This window comes from Micromys minutus, assembly GCF_963924665.1.
Source record: "Micromys minutus genome assembly, chromosome: 8".
NCBI classification, from domain to species: Eukaryota; Metazoa; Chordata; class Mammalia; order Rodentia; family Muridae; genus Micromys; species Micromys minutus.
The window spans coordinates 39,857,783-39,872,929 of NC_137977.1; the positions used below are offsets into that span (position 1 = coordinate 39,857,783).

At 40.7% G+C, this 15,147-nt stretch overlaps 1 protein-coding gene across 10 annotated transcripts in view; it reads left to right on the forward strand.

Moving 5' to 3' along the window:
- The first annotated feature begins 2,330 nt into the window (after positions 1-2,330).
- Positions 2,331-15,147, forward strand: part of CSNK1G3 (casein kinase 1 gamma 3) — an 87,789-nt gene continuing 74,972 nt past the window's right edge. For all 10 annotated transcript variants that reach the window (XM_080920426.1, XM_080920433.1, XM_080920432.1 and 7 more), the window contains exon 1: positions 2,331-2,750. The gene's annotated coding sequence lies outside the window, so the exon portion shown is untranslated. The remainder of the gene's footprint in view (positions 2,751-15,147) is intronic.

Sequence of the window (15,147 nt, forward strand, 5' to 3'; positions counted from 1 at the left end):
CGGCCACACCGTCTGCTGGAGACCTCCATAAGGACATTGGAAGGACAAGATTCCTCCCTAGTCACTGCTTTCACTCACTCAGCAGCACATCTGCTGGAATCCACTTCTTCAGAAGACCAGCTGAAACAACCAGCCTCGTGGGGCTGAGCAACTACCAGATCCTTGGACTTCCCATTCACAGCTGCCCATTGTTGGGAATTTGGACTACAGACTGTAAGTCATCATCATAAATTCCCTCAATATAGAAAGATATTCCATACGTTCTGTGACTCTAGAGAACCCAGACTAACACAACACCCCCCCCCCCCACGTTGTTACAACATCTCCTCCTATTTCCGTTTGACTATTTGCCTTTGTAAATTTCTGAGAAAGAAACAATTGAGTTTAGTTTGGTAATACCTCAGGTCAACTAGCAAATCACCACAGCAGGCTCACGATACCAGGTAAAAGAGCACAAATGAAGGAAATGAATGTCATCTGACGATGCTCTGAGATCTTAAGCTCCTACTTTCCTGCCCGTAACTAACTGAGCTCCTTCTCTCTCTTGCTTGAGACTTCATTTCTTACAGAGGAGGGAAAGTGGCCAGCTTCACTCTTCCTTCTTTTCCCACCCAGCACAGGACTGGAAGGAAAGGGGAGTTTTCCACAAAGAGAACTCTGATAAATGGAAGTTTTCTGTGTGTTATAAAAACGGTGACCACTGGAGCACAGAGATGGACGAGCAGGAGTAACGGAACACAGGAGCGGAGGATGTGTGCCCAAAGAATGGCAGGGTCAGCGCATCACAAAAGCAAACTGCACTTGTTTGCAATATAGCAGCAGACTGGGAAGTGTGGGCTGCTGGGGCGACATGCACTCTGAAGAGCTTCACTGAGATGGCTTTGGTTTGGCTTTTCCTCAGAAACTATTCTCATATTGACTGGTTTTCCTTTCAAGTTATTAGAAATGGCTGATAGTTTGATTTCTTGCTAGTTTCAATTCATGAGTTTCCAGTCAAATACCAATGAAAAATATCTACTCAAGTGCTAGAAATATAAACCTTCTTGTCCACATCTAATTAAAATATATTTAATCCAGATATTTATATTTGTGGTTTAGGGGAGTTGGCATTCTGGCCTGAGGGTGCATGCTTGTAATCTCAACCACATAGGATGCTGAGGCAGGAGGATTACAAATTCAGTGTCTGCCTTGGTTACTGAGTGAGTTCATTGCTAGCCTGTGCTATTTAGGGAGACTGTCTCAAAATACAAAAAATATGAGGGCTGTTAAAGACAGTGTATTTTGTAGAAATTTCTCTTTATTTTGAGTTTAACTTGTTTCCTTTCTTGTGCCGTGTCCTTGGAAAATGAGCTTTCTTAGGCCAGAGACTTTGGGATATGTTGTCTAAGACCGACCATGCATAAATTTACCTGTCCCACAACACAACAGCCCCTGGACAGTGGACTAGATTTAAGAATCCTGAATGCTAGGTTAGTATCTAAGTTTCAAACCAGCCCTTGCTCACTCAGTTCCACCCTGCCATCTACCTGTCTCCGCCTCCCCACAGATAGCTGGGTTTACAGGCCTGTGCTGCAGCTGCCTGGCTTGACCCGGTTTCCACAAGGATGATGTTACCCATAAAGTAGTGCTTATGAAGAACATACTCTTCTACTCTTTCGAAGAGGCCTGGGAAGTGGATCCGAAACCATTGGTTCCAGTTTGAGCATCACAACTTAATGACTTGAGTCATGTTTAGTGTCCAAACTCCTAGAACATCACTTGAAAAATTGCAATTGTGTCAATGACACAGTATGAGTTTAGCTGATGAGGACCTGAGCTCACACCCCAAGCCATTTTTCTAAGCATCCTGGATCCGGGTATAGCACCCAGGGAGGAAGGTGGGGGCTATTTCTAAGCATCCTGGAATCCTGGTATAGCACTTGGGGAGGGGGATGAGGAAGGGTCAGAATAAGGCGGGGGGAGGGTGTTTCAACCAGGTCCTGATTAGATGCTGATCAAGAATGTCTTGGCAGCCTAGCTGAACAACGGTGCCCTGACGGCTCCGTCCCCCTGATTCTTTGCAGCATTTCCAAAGCTCTCTCAGTTCTCTGCAAACCTCGCTCAGCCTGCCTCCCACGGCCTCGGCTGGAAGCCACCAGGGACCTACAACCGCTCCCTCTCGCGGGCTGCTCGTGCGAAGGCGGGATGGGGCGAGACTTAGACTTTCTGGCTCCAGCCAGCCAATGAGCGCGTGGCTTCCTTTCCGGCCGGCGAGCCGACCAATCCGAATCGGCCGGTGTCATCTTCGGCTCCGCTCGGCTCTTTTCGCTGATGCGGGCTGCTTGGGGGCCTCCGCCGCCGGAGAGACTAGACGCTTTCCTCTTTCTTTTTTTTCACCCCCTCTTTTCTTTCGTTTTTTTTTTTTCCTCCTCTCATGTGTTCACTTCCGGGTCCGGTGCCGCTCCGGATGCTCGAGGCCGAAGGATGTTTGACCTCCGGATAAGCGAGGCGCCGCCGTGCATTCATTCCCGATTGCATCGGTGGCCACAGCCGCGGCCCGGACGGCGACCCCGCGCTCCGCGGCGGCACTAGGAGGCGCCGGCGGCGGCGACGCGCGGAGCCAGTAGATTCGGGCCCGTCCTTCCCTCGCTCGCGCCTTTCTTCCCCGGCCTCGTTCCTCTCCTGCGGCCGCCGGCGGCGGGGATGTGCCGGCGCTGACGGGCGGACGCGCGCGCCGGGCCGAGCCCGCTGCCCGCGGCCGCGCCTCTGAGGTAAATTCCGGTCGGCGGAGGCCCGCGGGCTGGCCAGGGGCGCGGGCGGCGGGCGAGGCCAGGAGGGCGGGCGGCGCGGGGGCTGCGGCCCGGGTCGGGGAGGGGCCCGGCGGCCGCGCGACTGCCCGAGCTCCGGGGCGGCGGGGAGCAACTTCCCTGAGCCGGGGCGGCGGCGTCGTGCCGGTGTGCCCAGCCTTCCGCCGACTCGGAACTTGGCGGAGCCGTGCGGGGAAGGCGGCGGCGTGCCTGCCGTGGGGCTCTGGGGTCCGGCTGGTGTGTTTTCCGGCTCGCGGGGGAGGTGGCACCACATTTCTTGGGTGCAGGGTGGTGATGGAGAGCCTGTGTGCTGCTCGGGTCGGGGGAGTGAGGCCTGTGCCCTCCACGATCACTCCTGCTCGCCCACCTCTTGTTTCAGGACAGAAAGTTAAGGGGTGAGGGAGAAGTCTGGTAGCAAGCTGCTGTTGCTACAGGCTGGGGATGAGTTTTTACTCGGTCGTGATGAGTACCCAGGTTTAGGTCAGTGCCCCCTTTGAGCATTGTGTTCCACACGCATTTAATGTTAGAAGACAAAATACCTTTAATAGATTTACGAAAAGAAACTGTTTTTGTTCTTGCAATTACTTCTTGTGATTATACTTGACATTTGGTCACAGGTAGAGAGATACCGAACTATAAAAGTGGAATACATTTTTTATTTTTAAATTACATTTCTTTGAATACAGGCTTTTTCTGTAAACAGCGTGGAAGAAAAAAAAAATACAAAGTTGTGTAAGGATGATTAAAATTAGATGTGAGACTGATATTAGAAACTATATTCTAGGGCAAAAATCAAATGCTTTGTTACATTCTTAGTTGCTTATTTTTGAGATGTGCTTACGGTGTTTTATAATGGTTACCTAGCTTTGCTTCCACTGTGATTCTGACCTAACAAACTGTTAATTTTTGTATTTTAACTTTTCTAGCTGCATAGAGATTATTATATTTATAGGCTCGGGAAGAAAGGTGTTATCAAGTACACTGAGTGCCTTTCACGTACATTCTTACTAGAAGCTGTAGTAGATAGCTTTACTTTCAGTGAGCTTGCATTCTGGATATGTATGCAGCAGGTAGAAGGAATTCATATAGCGCTTAGGGACAGAAAGTTGTTTATTTTTATTATTTGTTTACTTACCCATTTTGAAATTTAGAGGCAGGGTCTGACTACATAACCTAAGTTGGACTTGAATTCTTTATCCTCCCTCTGTGGTCGCTTGAGTGTTAGGATAGCCAACTAGAATGCCACCTCACTTTTAATATTTTAGATGTAGATGAGACTTTTTTGAGGTTATGGAGGCTCTTGAGAAACGATTATCGATAATTTATTGTACTCCACGACTGCTCCTCCCAATTTGTCAGCTTAAAAATTAATGAATTATAATTATTGACATTTTCATTATTAGATTTGGAAATGTTAATAATGTACAACCCGAATGTTTTTAACAGAAGGGCCATTTGTTACTGTTTTCAAAATAAAGGACTGTGTCTAGAATCAAGGGATAATTTAATGAACTTATACCTCTACCTCTTGATGTTACTAGAAAAACAGGTAGAATTAGGAAGGTGAGTGAGACTGTGTAGCTACCTTCAAGGGAGAAGCAGGCATGCACACAAATCATTGCAACACAAGCTTCCTGTAGGTTTTATTAGAGGTGGATGGAAGTATGGGGTGTATGTGAAAGATACTAATTTGAAGGGAGTTATGAATGAGCGTGGAGCTGTGACACTGTGTTTGGGCCTTAAATATTTTTATAGGTGCAGGGGCTGGGGACAGTACTCCTAAGTGAAGGGAGCTGGCTGAGCCCTGTCTAGGTGTTAGAGCACCTGTGGAGCTGGATGCACAGCTGCTGTGGAGGCTGAGTAGGTGGGGAGCAGGCCCTGAAGGTTCAAGTAGGCCTTGCATTGAAGTGAGTCAGTTTGAGGTGTGAGGGTTCAAATATATCTCTTCTGTACTGAAAAGAGGTGGGCAAATAAAAATGGCACTTTAAAGTATAACCCCATAGTTAGTTGGCTATCATGTATTACTACTGGGGGAAAACATGTATACAGTGGAAAATCATTTGTACAGGGCTTTGTAATTTTTCTTTACTTACATTTGATTATGGGTGTGCCTGGCAGTCTGGTAATTGGTTTTACATGAAATAAATCAGGACTGTAAAACTGACTAGGGAGAAATGGGAAGCTCTCCAATTATTTCTCTGGTCTCTCTGATCCTTCCTGTAACTTTTTTTTTCCTGTTGGGAACAAACATCTTTACTATAGTTTTTGGTTCAGTCTCCCCCACCCCCATCTCCGGTAGACCATGTACTGATTTAATTACAAAGGGAATCCTAAAACAGTATATACAGATAGAGGGAGAGGGAGTACTGAAATATTAAACAACACGACAAAATGCAGGCTATTGCATAATCTGTTACTGTAAATACATTTGAAGGTGAGATTTGCTATGGATAAAGTATAATGTGAAAAAATCTACACAGCAAGAAAATTAATAGGAAGATGGTAAAATTAGAGTAGCTAGTTATAGGTAAACATATATGGGCTTTTTAGTCATCTTAAGTATCAGTTGACTGTAAAATAATTTAATCCTCTATAAATCACTATCAGAGTACTGCTTAGAAAACTAGCACCCTAATGCCATTGAATTATTGAGTGCTTGTGAAATCCTGAATCATGTTACAGTGAAGTTTTTTTTCTCTCCTTCGAATTTCCCTCTTAATATTAAAAAAAGATTTAGATTGTAACCAAGTGTGTATTGTCTTGAAACCTCTCTCTACAAAACAAAACTGGCTACAATTTACTTTTAAGTCTAGTTTGTGTAAAACCACTTTGAACTGAACTGGGGGAAATTCAGTTGAATGATGGGGCTTCCATTTTAAGAGCAAAGCAGTCTTAAGTGATTTTAAGCAAGCTGTTAAAATATATCTTGGGAATAATAATATGTATTTGAGTTGTTTTTTTTCCTGACTTCATAGTCACCAGTATTGTTCTTTTTTCTTCAGCTTTCATATTTCTTTTGTCTTTAGTCAAGCAGTTGGCATTTAGTAGTGTTATTTGATACTGTTAGTATGTTCCAGTGTTGGCTCTTTAAGAGGTTGGCACATTCTTTGTTCATGGGAGTTTGGGGATATGTGTTTTTTTCTAGTTGTAAGGAATCTATAGGCCCAGCAAACACCTTCAGTGACAAGCATTCCCTTTGTGTTGAACCACAAACAGAATCATAATTGGTATCTTCTTTTTGGAATTAACTATGCACCATTTGTTAATGTGATATGACTTTGGCCTGGAGATTTGTTCAAAAATCATGTAATAAGGCCCAGGGTTGTAGCTCAGTGGTAGAGCTCTTGCCTAGAAAATAGTGAAGGAGAGAGGTGTGTGGAGATTATTTTTAGATACTCGCTGTTAGACATGTTTTCCTACGCCCTTCTCAAGTCGAAATTTAGAAGCTGTGTCTGAAGTTCCTTTATATTATGGAGCCTGGGGTTAGCACATACTGATTATGTTCTTAGACTGTAAGTTATTATATTTTCTCCATCCATTTCCTGTTTATCACCTTAGCATTTTTAACAATGAAATATTAATGTATTTTTAGTAAAAAAATACTTTTGGCTATTTTCTTTACTATGTATAACCTAGTTATAATTAAGTTTATAACATTTGTGGCTGAATCTTGTCTCCTTTATTTTTATAACTTTCTGTAGTTTAAGGCAAAAATCCACATGAGTTATGCTAATTCTTTTCTTTCTTCTAGTACAGCAAGGTCAGTTTTGACATTTTTTGGATGCATTTAGACAATTCTGAATTGCCTAGAAGTACTTTCTTTAGCTTACAGCTCCATTCGGTATGTATGATGCATGTGCTGTCGCGTGTAGTGGGGGAGAGGAGAAGGGTTGAGGGTTGAGGTTGACCCGTCCTTATGCTCCTCATCTAGATGGAGCGAATGGATGTCAAAGTGAGGAGGTACGATGCCACAGACATCCTCATTCCACAAAGTGCTGATGCGTATCAGCTGTTAGGGCTGATTGGTGTGTAGAATAACCAGAGACTCTTGGGAAGACTCATTATAGGAGAATGCCTCTTAAGTGACCTCTGCTTCAACCCACTCATGAGCTTAAATGGTACTCTTTCTTTTCCCTGTTGAATTTACAGAGCCCACGCTACACGGCATGGTAGAAAGCTACTCTCTACTTTCCTCTTGAACTTTCATTCCTACCAGTTGTTCCTACCAAGAATCATTTGTGTTTGTGCTCTACAAACCATCAGTGACAGTTACACTGATTTTGTAATCACATATTGCAGTAAAACCTTGTTCAGCAAATTCTGAGGCCAGAAACATGTTTGTATGAGAGCCATTTTGCTACTTTGGAAAGAAGAGTGTAGCAAAACTAATTACGGTTGAAATGTGGGGACAATGAAATGATTTTAATCCCATACAATAATGTAAAGACCCCAGAGTAAGGCTGCTTACGTGTTGTGGGTGCCTTTTTACATGGGAGAAACAGAAGCTGGCAGGTGACGCACCGTGGGCTTGGCTTCTGTTAGAAAAATAATGTGGAACTCTCTCCTGTATGAAGAAAGCTTAGCTCTGCACTGCAAGATTGCCCTGCAAATGGACCTTGTATTTTAGATGCACTAAATTATTTAGGGTTTGTGGCGTCTTGTTGTTCTGTAGATTAAGAAAAAAAAATCTCTTTAAAGCTAACTTACAACTGTTGATAAATAAACTAAAAGGGATCTACTACTCTAATCTCCTAGTTGCACCCCCTTTGAGACTTACTTAATAGTATCTCTTAATGACTGATTGATTTGGTGTTTAGTGTTGATTTTACTCCATAGTGAAGGTTAGCTTGGAATTTATTATGTAGCACAGGCTGATCTTGAACATTAAATCTTCCTGTCATCTTTCCAAGTGCCAGGATTATAGGCTTGAGCCACTCAGCCAGGTGGCATCTTCTTTTAAAACAGTAAGGAAATTCTGGTATGCCTGACCCTACCAGAAGGTTACTTCAGGGTACATTGTTTAAATATTTAGTGAAGAGATTGTTAGTCTCATAGTTTGCACTGCAGCCCTTGACCAGATTTTCTGTGCTGTTTTTCTGCTTTTATACACCATCAGCATTGGAGTAGTTCCTCATCATTTCAGTAGCTCCTCAAGTTAAGTAGGGACCGCTGGGGTGAATTGGTAGCTGAGGCTGTTCTTAGAAAGTAAAAATACCACTCCCTTGATGTGTATCAGGAACACTTGAACATGGTGCAAAGCATGCTGGTCTGATAGCTTAAGATTGCTGTGCTGATCTGCCTAACTTAGCTCAAGCTGGAAAGGAGAACTTGCAGTTGAAAACATAACAAGGTTCAGGTTGGTAAAGATGCTACTTATGTGGGGTCCACACTTGAGACGGCTGAAATACAATGCACTCACGTGCAACAATTGAATGCAGGGAGGGCGCAAGGCTAAGGCTTGAGCAGTTTGCTTTTCTGTGTCTTTGCTGGCTGTGTTGTCTGCACTCAGTTCATCCTTAGGCTATTAGATCACATTGTAGACATGTATTGGTGAGGAAGGAGTCCCACATGCTTGTCTGCCTTCCCTCAATTTGCCCCTCCCTCCCAAATAAAATCTTAGCGTTGCCCAGCAGCTTATTTTTTCCTTCATATTTTCTTCTTCAGACTTATGTGGTGCCTGTTTTGTCCAGTTGGTAGAAGGGAACTAGAGTTAGGTTTGTTGTCTAGTCAGGGTCTATCTGTCCTGAGAATGCATAGTGGAGTGAGGATATTTTGAAAATAGCATGAGAAGGAGGAATGGGTGAGGTGAAAATTAGAGGCACACTCAGCAGTGACCATTATATCTACTTGTTTGAGAGTGAACTAAATAGTGCATGCGTAAATGCATTTGAACCCCACATTCCTGTCCGTATGTGATGGGGGAAAGGTTAGAAAGCTTCCATGCCACTATCTTAAACATGCTCATGTCTGAATATTTTTCAACACTAAAAATACTGATAGTTTTTAAATTGGCTAACTTTGAGTTTCTAAATAGGTTATCTAAGTAGTAAGATTATGTTTTTACATGACACTCTTGAAGCTATTCTAATTTTAAATAAAAATTGCATGAATAATTTTATTTAATTATTGACCAAATTGTTGCTCTGTGGTTCTTGGTGAAAATACCGCCTACACCTTTGACCTCGGTAGACTACTCTGTTCCTCACACCAGGTAGGAGAGTAAGCGCTCTGAGGAAAGAAATTGTCAGGCAAACTTGAATTGTGGAGTTTCAATAACAGGAGAAAAGGGTGGTTTCTTACCAAATTTGAGAACGGAGAAGCAGTGATGGTGCGGTCCAGAGGCGTGGGAAGATTGAGTAAACACTGATGTCATGTACTTGATTAGCAGAGCTCTGATACCCGAATTACTAGGATCATACACCTCTGACCAACAGGTGGGAGGCCATAAAAGTCGTCTAGTCTACAGTGCAGATTTTGGTTCTGACTGGACTGTAGATCAGTTAGCCAAGCTTTTCTAGGACAGGTACTGTGCTCTTTGTCTTTGGAGGCATTCAGCCAGAGGGGTTTTTTAGTAACAGAGTTTTCATTTTCCCTTAAATAGCAGCAGTAACAGAACACTGAGGTGCACACCTGTGTGTCATACATTCACTGAATAATCTCAGGCTTGACCTGCTTCAGTGAAGATGCAAAGCAGAATGAGTACAGCCACTTGCATATTCCCATTTTGAAGAAAGTTATCGTAGACATTTCCTGTCTTCAGTATATGTAAAGGGAAGGCATAGAAATGTATGCTGTGCATAAATATATTTGTATTATTTATCTTCCAAGAGAACATGTTAATGACAGTTATTTGTGACATTATTTAGAATTATTTTTACTTTTCTGCTTTTAGTATTTTTCTGTATTGGAATTTTCAATTATATCTGCATTACCTCATCAGAAAAAAACTTATTTAATTCTATCTGTCTATCTGTCTGTCTGTCTATCTATCTATCTATCTATATCTATCTATTATTTATTTATTTATTTATTGAGTAAAGAGAATAGATTTCTATTGAGGGATGTTTTCTGCCAGCTTAGGTTTTCATGGTGTAATACTTTGAAATTACACATATATATTTTTTTAATTTTTAAAATTGAATACGTTGAGATTATCTTACAGTTTTGACTGGATTGGTCGTGTGTATGTGTTTATTTGTATGCATGTTTCATTTGTGTTTGTGTGTCTGAGTGCATTTGCCTGAGGGTACTTACTTGTAGAGGCCAGAGTTAAACCTCAGGTATCTTCCTCTTTCTTCACTGAGGTAATATCTCTCAGTGGACATGGAGCTTGCTATTTTAGCTAGATTGGCTGGTGAGGAGCCCCTGGAGTCTGTCTGTCATGTTTCCTTCACCCCCACCCTGTGCTGGGATTGCAGGCATGTGCTGCTGCAGTGCCCAGCAGTTTTTCATGAGGGTCTGAACAGTACTGGGTATCTGAGCTCGGGGCCTCATGCTTACACAAGGACTTCACTCATGAGACCTCTGAAGTTTTCAGTTAAAATTTGCCATGTGATACCTTTGGTATAAATGTATTTTATAGAAGTAATAGGTTTCTCAATATTTTGACATTATTGTGTTGTATTTTTTTAGCTTTGTTTTTGCAAGAGTACTAGACAGTGTATTAGAATGTGATATATTTAGAGTTAAAATTATGTTCAGAATTTCCTTTGTGAAAAAGGAAGTGAAATGCTTTTTTCTTTATACTGTTTGTGTCATATTTATTTTTTATTTATCCTTATTCTAGCAGTGAATACTGTACTTTCACATTGCAGGCAAATATGTTTGGAAATATAATGCTAGAAGCAAGAACATTGGTCCTGCCCCACTAGTCATATGTATGTCTTATGTCTTGCAAACATGATTATGAGTCCTTGTAACAAAACTGTCTTCAGGGATCACCTAACACTCAATTTCAAGTGTAACTGCTAGGTATTAGGTGTTGGTTAGGTGGCATTTGTGGGTGCAAAGTTTTATAAATGATTATCTTATATTTATTTCTGGGACCTGAAAACTATTCCTGGAATATTTCATAAATCTTCAAGACATGGAATCTTTTTGATACTAATTTTCATTCAGGCAAATTGTAGATTTTTTCTGAGTTCTTTTCTAGCATGTGAATGTCAAGGTATATTATGGCAAAAATATCTTAATATAATTAAGATTCTGTATATGCTTATTGTTAGTAAGATATTAAAATGTCATCAATTTAAAGTTATTGTTTCTGATCTGTTGAAAGTTAGTTGATCAAATGTAATTATATTGTATGTTTTGCTAATTATCTTAACACTGTATTTATAAAAGTTATATTTGTAGACTGGGAAATAATTTATGACTTTGGAATGAGAGAAATAAAATATGAAAGTGAACTTTATTCTATATGCTTATTAACAAACTTTGAGTGAAAATTATTCCATATATTATCCCCTCTGTGGTAGAAGGTAGAAGAAAAGTGTGTGTATGTGTGTGTGTGTGTGTGTGTGTGTGTGTGTGTGTGTGTGTGTGTATTGTTCTTGCAGACTTTGTAAATAGAGAAAGGGTCCTAGAAAACATTTTCTACCATTGGCTCTTAGCCCAAATCCCTGTTAACATTTTCTTAGGATGTTAACCAATTAATTTATATTTGAATGTGGTGATTGGACCAGAGCACTGGTATGTTTAAGGTTTCTATAGGCTATTCCACTTGGCTTCAAGGTTGAAAGTCTAATTTCCTCCTTTCTTTGTGTACATACATCTTTTACCATTAAAAACCAATGACATGTCATGAGGTGTGAATACGATAGAAGAAATGCATGGGAAAGGCATGGTGGTTCATTACCTGTAGTCTTGTACTCAGGATGCTGAGGGTGCATTGTCATAAGTTTGTGGTTGGTGTGCTCTATAGAATAGGACCAAAATAAATATACACATACATACACCCAGCTATCTTTAGAGAACCAGGTTAAACAAAGTGACTTTTCATAGCGTTGGACCTGGCTTCACATTTTCACTTCACATTCTTAATTTTTGGTAAGCATGGCATCAAAGCTAGAGCATTTAAGATATCTTGTAAAGCTTGCTAAAGGAAAATCTATCAAGAAGAAATTACAGTACCAACTAGGGAATAACAAAAACCAATACATCTCTATTATCCTTAAAGAAGGCTTGCTAATTAAAAGTTACTCATTTTATGTTATATTGGTCGTATTTACAAAAATCATCGTTTTTATTTTTATTTTTATTTGTTTTTTTGTTTTTTTTTTTTTTTTAGGTAGGGTCTTGGTGTATAATCCAGACTGACCTCAAAACTGAATTTTCTCTCTTAGCTGTTAAGTGCAAAAACGACAGGAGTGCCTCTGGGAAGAAAGAGGAGACTTTAGCAGTCATGTAGTAGACTTCACTTCTCTTTCCTATTATAAGTACCTCTGCTTTTTATCTCAATAGAAATAGTTTTATCTCAGTAATGATATATTCATAGTAGATTGTCTATATGGAATATAGTTAGGAAATGTATACACATTAATATACTATGATAAATAATAGGTGTGCATAGGGTTTTTGTAATTGATGCTACTTTTTTTTTTTTTTGGTGTGTGCGTCTCATTTGGTTCAGGAGTAGCCTCACTGCCTACAGCACTTTTGGTCTGACAGAATGGGAGCAAGCCGTTTTATAATGAGTTCAGTTGAAATCACACACACACACACAGTGCATGGTAGCAAGTTTGGATTTTGGCATTATTCTGTAAATTGTAAGGTTTAGATTTCTAAAAACTACTCTGATATTTGAGATTTTGCCGTAGAGAGCTTTAACATTGCTTACATAGGATTTAGAGAACATGTTATTTGTGAACGTTAGGAATGACTTTCAGGGATTATTTTTAGTTAAGCAAAATACCACAGTAGCATAGTAAAATCAGCACGCAGTAAAGAGTAATGAGCACTGCTTCACAGTACTGTACTTTGTTATTAATTCTCTCACCTTACACAACATTCTAAAGTGCCAACTTTTTATTTTTGGCATGGATTGACTTTTAAAAATACAAAATATGTAATGAGATGTAAGTTTTAACTGTATATATTGTGTGTGCATGTATGTACCTTGGTGCACGTGTGTATGTATATATGTATGTATGTTTGTGTGGTATGTGTACATGGGGTATGTATATATGCATGTGTGTAATCGTGGTATGTGTGCATGTGCTAAGGCATATGTGTGGGGGTCAGAGGACACTCTGGAGTTCTCTCAGCTTTTGTGTGCATTCTGGAGATACAGTTCAAGTTGCCATTCCTACATGACAAGGCACATTATATGCTGAGCCGTCTTGCTGTCCTTTTCTTTAGCTGTCCTTTTTTATTCGGTGTTGGGTTGTCAACACAGGGTGTTTCTTGTGCATGCTAGGCAAGCAGTCTGCCAGCTGAGGTATATGCCTAGTTCCTAAACTCTTACTGTATTTTATGTATTTGTAGGTTTTGTTATAGATTGGGCAAATGCTGGACTTTTTTTTCTGTTTTAAGTGTGCTGTCTTAGACTTCTGTGCATCATCCTAGTCCTTACTACAGTGTATGCAGACTCTCTACCGCTTTCAAAAATCTTAAGACTTTCTGAAAGCGAAAAAGGGGACTGCAAGAACTTTGTGAAAGCTGTGTGGAGTTGGATGGGTTCGCATCTGCTTCTGAGCAGAGACTACTTAACTAGGGACATTTGTGTATTCCCCTGACAGTTTCAGTAGATGCTAGATAATAGTTTTTGCTTTTCTTCTTGTAAGTTTATGCTCATGAAGAGGACCATATTTTTAATCTGTAGTAATTTAATTTTTAACAGTTACTGAAAGTACCTCTCTCCATTGCATGTCCACTCTCCCTGCTTTCTTTAGTTTTCTGAGTAGCTAACCCTGGATCTTGGGCCTGACTGAAGTCCAGGAGTGTAGTGTAGTTAGCATGCTCAGTGTGGAACCGTCAAGAAGTCTGGGCTTAGCTGAGTATTCAGGTGCTCTCTTCCGAATCAAGGATTATATCAAGGGTGTTTTACATGATAATTTGGTGTCAGAGCACCTACAGGTAGCCATCTTTTTATACATTTGACTCTATCCCAGCCCCCCTTAATGACAGAGTCAAGGATGTGGTTCTAATGTCTGTGTTTTAGTGTCTTTGAACTTCCTTAATTTGTTGTTAATAGTTCACTGTAAATACCTTTATATCTACTTTGCCGTTTTTCCCCTTTACTTTCTAATTCTTACTTCTCTGTTGGGTTGCCTTTTCTTTCTCTCCTTTTCTTTGTACTCTCCTCATTCCCTCCATAATATAAGATTCCCCAAGAAAACTTAAAATTTTGGCATTCTGTATCAGATTTTTTTGGGGAGGGCTGGTATAAAGGTAGCAGAAAGAAATCCGCATTTAATAATCAAGTAGGAACTTGCTGTAGGGGACTGACACTGATTTATGAGGCATAGTGTTCTGTGTATATGTTCTTGTTTTGTTTTCATCCTGAAAGGTATGGATCAGTGAACACAGCTGTCACATGCTTTCTTAGCTGTGCATTTGAGTGTACCAAGATAACAGACACGTGAAAATACACATCCTAGATTAAGCATGTTGAACCTTATAGATAGCCAACTCCTTTACTTAAATGACAAGACCTAGAACTTATGGTGCAGTTCTGAGCACTTGGCATGAGTTCAGAAAGCACTGAACTTTGGTGTAGTACATAGTATTCTTTATATTACTATTTGTTTAAACATATGTCACAGACTGTGTCTTGTTTTCATACTAGTCTATTTAAACAATAAAAGCCTTTAAATGTTACTAATTTTTAAGTAATTCTAATAAAGCTTACTCTAGAAATAAAAATTTAAAGTAAAATCTGAGGGCTGGGAAGATGGTTCAGTAAGTAAAAGTGCTTGCCACACAAGTGTGAAGACCTGAGTTTGAATCCTCAATACCCACATAGAAATCTGGTGTGCAGCCCGGGAGGTGGGTGGGAGTGAAATGGGATGGGTACTGCTTAAAGAGGAAGGGACCAGTAGAGCAACTTCCTTGCCTGGGACCCCGCCCCTCCCAGCTGTGGGCCTGTGCAGTTGTGTGGGGATTCTCTCCTAGGGTCAAGGGACCTGGGTTTGTTCAGTATCTGCTGCTCATTTGCTCACATCTGGCCAAGTGCACGTTCCCTAGATGCAAACTGCTTTGAACTTTTGAGTTGTATAAGTTGGCTGTGTGCGTGCTCATTTTAAAAACTACATTTTAATAAAGAAAAAGGAGAACCTGGGGAAAGTTCCTTTGCTTCTGTGGAGGAAATGTAAGACTTTAAATTCTGGAAATTGTTATCTGCTCCTCTTTCCTGGAAGCT